Source organism: Hipposideros armiger, unplaced genomic scaffold (genome assembly GCF_001890085.2).
Source record: "Hipposideros armiger isolate ML-2016 unplaced genomic scaffold, ASM189008v1 scaffold_436, whole genome shotgun sequence".
NCBI classification, from domain to species: Eukaryota; Metazoa; Chordata; class Mammalia; order Chiroptera; family Hipposideridae; genus Hipposideros; species Hipposideros armiger.
Window position 1 is genome coordinate 82,299 of NW_017731786.1, and position 7,603 is coordinate 89,901.

General features: G+C 45.2%; 1 protein-coding gene and 1 long non-coding RNA gene across 3 annotated transcripts in view; one reads left to right on the plus strand and one right to left on the minus strand.

Annotated features, from left to right (window-relative positions):
* The window catches only part of LOC109394769 (uncharacterized), a 5,562-nt gene extending 4,503 nt beyond the window's left edge, over positions 1 to 1,059 (minus strand). Inside the window, exon 1 of the long non-coding RNA XR_002126506.1 lies at positions 68 to 1,059. This is a non-coding gene — a long non-coding RNA (uncharacterized LOC109394769). The remainder of the gene's footprint in view (positions 1 to 67) is intronic.
* Positions 1 to 7,603, plus strand: part of DET1 (DET1 partner of COP1 E3 ubiquitin ligase) — a 63,406-nt gene that overhangs the window by 17,915 nt on the left and 37,888 nt on the right. The gene's annotated exons all lie outside the window — the stretch shown is intronic.

Sequence of the window (7,603 nt, forward strand, 5' to 3'; positions counted from 1 at the left end):
CCCCCCCCCCCCAGCAGACCGGGCTCCCTCCGGGGCGCAATCCCCCACGCCTCTCCGTTCCTCTTACCAGGCCAGTGGCACAGGGTAGGAAGAGAGCTCTTTGCATTGAGATGATGACACAGTTGCTTCCTGGCACTTCTCACGTTTTCTCCTTCGGCACTGGGCAGTAGGGGCGTCCACAGGCGAATCCGGGACTCCAGGCGCTCGGATCTTGTGGCGGATCGTGGCTGGCAAGGCGGGGAGGGGAGGCCCGGAACCCCTAACCCCGCCGTTTTTCTGCGTGCCACAGGTCTGCTGCATCGGGGACCTGAGGGGTGAGCCGCGTGGGAGATGAGGCGGCGGAGGGAGGGCTCGGGGAGGTTGCGTCCGGAGCGCGCGCTCTTGAGGCTGTGGCACTGCCCAGCTCCGGGGACGGCGCCGGACCGAGCCGGACAAATGGCAAGCCAGGTTTTGGCATCGCCCTGCGGGCGGGTACGAGGACTAGACGTCCCCACAACTTGCGCTGAGCACCTCGCAGGAGCGCTTAGCTGCCGGGCTGCAGAGCCGCCTCCCTCTCCCCAGGCTCCCTCGCCGCCTTCCCTCCTCGTGGTGACTTGGGCGGCGGGCACGGCACCTTTGGCAGATGCCAAGCCCGGCTGCCCCCTTCTCCGAAGCAGCCCCGGGCTTGATTAAGCTCGCGCGAATCTCAGCTCCAGTCGGCTGCGCCTCCAATCACGAGCCCTTGACCTGGGCGGGGGACCCTGGTCTGGACTTTACCTGGCATGGGGCGCCACGGCCCGAAAGGAGGACCGCTGTTCTCCACTTCTTTCTGGAAAAACTCCCTCACCATTCACCGCCAGCTCGTCGCGCCTTCCGCAAGAGCTGCAGAATAGGGGCGGGGAGCGGGGGGCAGGGGGTTGGGGATTGAGGAAGCTGTTTTGTGAAGCATCCCTTGAATACTTGCCTCTCTGGGGCACCTGTTCTGTCCGGAATGGTGGCCGCGCTGCCAGGGTGGGAGGCGGGTCCTGAGTCCCGGTGCAAACACAGTCGCTGCGGCTGCTGGCCCAGGGAGAACAGCTGCTTTAAAGCCCAGACCAACCCACAGGTGGCCTATCAGGAACACGGACGTCCATGATGTCACCCAGAAGGGAAGTGGGGTGTGTGTGTGTGTGTGTGTGTGTGTGTGTGTGTGTGTGTGTGTGTGGCACTGGGCTTCACATCCAAGTCCCCTGTGGCCATGGCAACAGTTCTCAGAGGTCCGCCGGCTGGCAGCTAGCTGCCTTTTCTCTTTCCTGCTGCATGGTCGGGCCGGGATCTCGAGTTCCTCTGGGGGAGAAGATAGATAGAAGGGGCGGCACTAGAGCTAGTCCCGGGCCCTCATCCCTGTGCGTGAGCTGCACGGGTGGGGAGGGGGGTGTGCCCGGCCCCAGGGAGACCTCCACAGGGCGAGCACGCAGGAACCTTTACTCCCACAGGGACATTTCTTGCCGTTCCCCTTCTCTGCCCATCACACGGCAGGAGAGAGAAAATTTAAACCTGTTACTTGACATCCTATACAAAAATTTCCTCAAAATGGACCAGAGACCTAAATGCAAGCGCGAAAGCTACAAACCTCTTAAAAGAAAACATAGGCGTAAATATTTGTGAAACTGAGTTAGGCAAAGGTTTCTACACTAGGACACAAAGGACAAACGGCCCAAGAAAAAAATAGATAAATTGGACTTAATTAAAAATTTTAAAATTTTGTGTTTCAAAGGACACTTACCAAGAAAATGAAAATAAACAAACAAAACATAACCAAAAAAAAAAAACCACTCACAGGATGGGAGAAAATATTTGCAAGTAAAGACTTAGAATCCTTAAAAGAACTTTTAGAACTCAATAATAAAAAGAACCAAATTTAAAAATGCGTAGAGGATTTGATTATACAGTTTTCCAAAGAAGGCATCCAAGTAGCCAGCAAGCATATGAAAAGCCGTTCAACCTCATTAAGACATCAGCGAAGTATAAATCAAAGCCACGAGGAGATAGACCCACTAGGATGGCTATGATTTTAAAAGTGCCCTATAACAACTGTGGGTAAGAATATGGAGAAAGTGGAACCCGCACACATTGCTTGTAGGAAAGTAAAAATGGTGCAGCTGTTTTGGAAAACAGTTTGGCCGTTCCTCAAAATGTTAACTAGAGCTACCACATGGCCCAATAATTTCATGCTTAGGTATATACCCAAGATCATTGAAACCATAGGTTCACACAAAAAACTTGTACACAAATGTTCATGGCAGTGTTGTTCATAACAGCCAAAAAATGGAAACCACCCAACAGTCCATCAACTGATAAACATATAAACAAATGTGGGATATCCATATAATGGAATATTATTCAGCCATTAAAAGGACTGAAGTATTCATACATGCTATAACAATGGGTAGACCTCGAAAACATTGCCCTGAGTGAAATAAGCCATTTGCAAAAGGCCACATACTGTATGATTCCATTTATATGAAATTATTTTCAGGACAGGCAAATTTATAGAGACAAAAGAGCAGATTAGTGGTTGCCAGGGACTAAGGTGAGGACAAAATAGGAAGTGTTTTGGGTGCAGGGTTTCTTTTTGGTGTGATGAAAATGTTCTGGAATTAGATAGTGGTGATGGTTGCACCACCTTGTGAATGTACTAAAAACCATCTGCACAAGGTTGATTGATGATAGACATTGATGTTTGACCTTGGGGAGCCTTTCAATGTCTGTGTCACAGGTTCTCTTTACTCAAATGGAGATGGCGACCCTTGTTTTTCTACCTGCTAGGGTTTTGGCGAGTGAGCCTCAAATATACTCACACACAAGAGAGCACTTTGAAAACAATCAATTCTGCTTAATGCTGATACTATTGTTGTCACACAAAATGAAATGTCAAAAACATAATGGGCTAAGAACAGCTCAACCTGAGGTTGACAACTAGAGCCCACACTAACTTTGAATTAGGTTATAGATAAAGAGAAGATACTCAATTTCCCCTTCGTGTGTCCCCAGGGTGTTCTAAGCAGCGCAGATAAAGGTGGCTTGCCCGGGGAGGTGGGTGAGATGGTCCTGGACGTAAAGGTGAGCATTAATCACTCCTTTGGCGGCTTACTTGACTGTCCATCACAGGGGCCTTTTTGTGGAAAATGGCAGAGGTAGCCATCGAAGGCAGCTTGTAGAGGTGATCAGTTAGTTTGTCACTGAGGCAAATCATTTAAGAGAGACTACTGATGGGTTCTTGGCATTCCCGGGACAGGAAGACCTGCCAGGAAGACGTCTCTGAACAGCTCCTCTTGTTCTGCCCATGGGAAGGAAATTGATGAGTTAATTCATGTGCTCAGGAGATGCAGCCCTGGCGGACCGACTGCTTGTGATCCTCAGTGTGATTACTAGAATGATCTCAGCATTTCAGCTGTCTGGGGAAAAACCAGATGAGGCAAGTCTCAATAAAAATCACTGTTTTCTTATCATCAGGTAGAAATCTTGTGAAGGTCTCCAAGGACCTTGGTTTTATGGAATCGTGTTCCACACGCCCTGCAGCCTTGGCTGGAATCTCATTCTAAAATAACATTTCCTCTTGCTAAAAAATGTCTTGTTGCTCCGGGCTCTGGGGCACCATTACTTTCATGAGTTTCTGAGTCTAGGAGACCCAGGGGTGAAGTGCAAGTTTGCAATTTATGTCAAATTCTCTCTCTCTCTCTCTCTCTCTCTCTCTCTCTCTCTCTCTCTCTTAGTTCACCTACAAGATGAAGTGGGGACTTTTGCTGTCTTATACATTCTATGGGTTTTGACAAATGTATAATGACATCAATTTATCATTATAGTATCGTAAAGAATAGTTTCACTATGCCCCCAACATCCTCTATGCTCAGCCTATTCATCTCTCCCTCCCCACAACACCTGGCAAAGGCTCTTCTTTTTACATACAATGTGTAGACTTTTCTGATTGGCTTCTTTTGCTTAGTAATATGCTGAGTAATATTCAATTATCTGGATGGACCACGGCTTAATTATCCATTCACTTACTGAAGGACATCTTGGTCGCTTCCAAGTTTTGGCAATTAGGAATAAAGCTGCTATAAACATCTGTGTGCAGGTTTTTTCTGCAGATATGTTTTCAGTTCATTTGGGTAAATGAAGGTATTCTATACCTTGATTTATATTTTTACTTAAAATGCACCTTGGAGATAATTCCATATTAGTACATAAAGTATATCTTCATTAGAACTAATGGCGGCAGAGCGTTTCATTGTAAGGATTCCATTGTTTTCCACTGTTTAATTGGTCCCCTGTTGACAGATGTTTAGGTAGTTTTCAATCTTTTGATAGCTCAATGATGTGACAGTTCATTATAGCTTCATATAGGTGCACGTATTATTTGTAAGGTCAACTCCTGGAGGTGAAAATGTTAGGTAGAGGGCATGTGCATTGATAATTTCCACAGATATTAATAAATCGTCTCCCTATCAAGGCTTTATCAATTTGCACTCCCATTAGCAATATAGGAGAAAGCCTCTTTTCTCACACCTTTATTCACATAGTCCACCATCAAATGATTTTATCTGTGCCAAACTCATAGGTGAAAACTTGTATCTCAATATAGTATGTTAAAAGTTATTGACATGTAACATACATGCAGCACTGTGTACAAATCATGAGTATACAGCTCCATTCACTTTTCGCAAAGTGAATTCATCTGCATAATAGCACTCAGAATCAAGAAATAGCGTCTCACCAGCCCAGCCTCCTACGCATCAAGATAACCACCATCCTAACTTTTAACACCTTCAGGTGGTTTTTGAACTTTACGTAAATGGAATCATCCAGTGAGTCTTCTTCAACTCAACACATCAGTGTAGTCTTATTTTGCAATTAATCTTATTACAAGTTACAATGGACTATCACACTGTATGTTTTAAGAGTCATTTCTTAAATTTCCTTTTCTGTGAACTCTGGGTTCACATCCTTTGGCCATACGTCTATCCTGATGTTGGATTTATTCTCATTGGTTTATAGGAGATCTTTATATGTTAGGAAAGTAGCCCTTTGTCTGTAATATAAGTTACAAATATTTTTTCCCCCAGTTTATGATTTGCTTTTGGTGGGTTTTGCCCCATGGAATTTTTTTTTTATTCTTAGGTGATTGAATGTATTTAGTTTTTTGGGGTTTCTGAGGTTTGTGTCCTATTTAGAAATGCTTTTCCCATGCCAAGATTTTTTATATTACCCATAATTTGTCTAGCTTTTGTTTAAATTTAAATCTTCAAACCAATTGGTTGCTTTTCATTTCTAAATAAGTTGTAATTTGATTCTTTTTCTTAACCGAAGACTTATTTAGAAGGATAGTTTAATTATTTTTATAGGCAGATAATATTTTGGTTATTATTTTAAAATTATTAAACTTGAATAGTATTTCATCGTCCTCAGAGATTATGGGTTCTACGATATTTGAGTTTTAGAATTTGTCCAGTTTTCTTTTGTAGCATAAGGCAGGGTCTGTTTTTGAGACTGTTTCCTGTATGCTGTGTGTGTGCGTGCATAATTTTATTGGATTTTATGTGTATTAGTGTATATATATGTGTGTATATACAGACATATTTACATATACAATATACATTTATATATAATGAAGTTTAATTATGTTATCAAATTTTTTGTTTTTACGTAATATCTGGTAGGTACTGTCAAAACCTTCCACCACATGGATTTATTAATTTCGCCTTGGTTTTCTATGAATTTTTAGTCTGTGTATTTCAAAGCCATGCTCTTAAGTGCGTGAGGAATTGTGATTTTTATTTACATGAATTTTATGCACACATTAATACACATGAATTCTCATTGTTAAAATGCAAACAATAAGCAATAATGCTTACAACAGAACTATAAACGTTACATACATTCAGACAACAATGAGATGCCATTTCCCCACAAGATTGGGAGAATTTGTAAAGATCGGTAACATTCTGTGATGGCCAAGTGTGCGGGAAAGGTAGGCGCCTTCATTATTGTTGGTGTGAGTGTAACTAGGAAATGTTATTAGAGCATTGCCTGGCACGTGGTCAAGGTACCATAAATGTGGCCTCTTATTATACATGAAATTACTGGGCGGGACATTTTAAAATTTGGTAGATACCACCAAATCGTCCATCTAAAAGGTTCTCATTGCTTTATGTTAAACCCATGCCATGCTGAGTCCCCATCCATCGCCATGCGAGGGAAATGCAATCTAAGGCGTTGTTTCCGCTCCTGTCCATCAGGGTTGTACAAAGGTTCTGGGTTGTGGGAAAAGTCAAGGCATTTGGGGGCCCCGCTGTGGTACCCCAGCTCACATGGGCTTTCCTGGAGCCATGCATTGCGCTGGCCACCTGAGATGTGCCTTCTCGTCTGGAGGCGCTTGAGTCACACATGAGTTCAGGAATCCTTTTGGTGAGGTCGGAAGCCCAGATGCCCAGACCCACTTGAAATCTTACCATCACCTTAGGGACACCGCTGGGGAGCATGTCCAGGTCTTGGATAGTCGTGTCTGACAGACATGGACCTCCGTCCCAGACCCCAGGACCCCCTCTTTCCCAAGTCACACTTCTCCCCTGCTCCCCTTCCAAGACTCCTCACCTTATTCCTTGTTATGTGGCTTAATAGTTTACAAGATGGGGAAGGCCTTTGCCTACAGGCTGTTTCTGCTTTCTGCCCTGCTCCGAGGTAAGCACTTGCAAGTCCCGCTTGGCTACTAGAATCGAGGAGGCAGGAAGGAAAATGAAAGGGTAAACAGGGGAAGTGTGTGATTTCATAAATTACCCTGCCCTGCTGTCTGTTATGATTTTACCTTAAAGGCTAATACTACCCATTCTTTCCCAGCTCACTATGTGGCAGCACCCCCAACACACACGGACACACACACACACACACACACACACACACACACACATGCACCATTTAAAAAGACAGCTGGAGCAATGGGAACCCACCCTGGCCAGGCCTTCCTTGCACCTCTCAGTGGAGCAGAGACTCACATTCAATAGCTGCTAACTAGGCGCTCTGGCCCTGGCCTCTCTCAGAGTTTGCCTTTCCTGTAGGATCATCAAGGTTGCCTGGCAACCACCAGCAGGCCGGCCTCTCACATGGTTTCCTTAAAGAAAATGGCAAAGCTCTCATTTCTGTCTCAGGCCAAACAAGGCCTAATTAGTGTGAACCGGAATCAATCATGGAGGGTTTGGGAGCAGTGGTGCGGATGGTGAAAAGGGCTTGAAGAGCACAGAGGAGGGCCTGGAATGGGCTCTTGGGAGCCCTGCGAAAATAGTCATCATTGCTTAATTTTACTCCTTACCACCTCCAGGATGGAACCTAGGGCAGGGCGTATCAAAGACAGAACTTTTTAGGCTTGCGTTTGAGCTACAGTTTCAGGAATAGGGGATCTTTAACCTGGAGAAGGCTCTTTTCGATGATGGAAACATGGCTGTCTTTAAATATTTAGAGGCTGAGGGCCGGCCGAGTGGTGCATTGGCTAAGAGCTGACTTGGGATGCCAGAGGGCCCCGGTTCGGATCCCACATATGAGGGCCAGTGACACTGCCCTCTACAGCTAAGATGCTGAACAACAGCTCAAC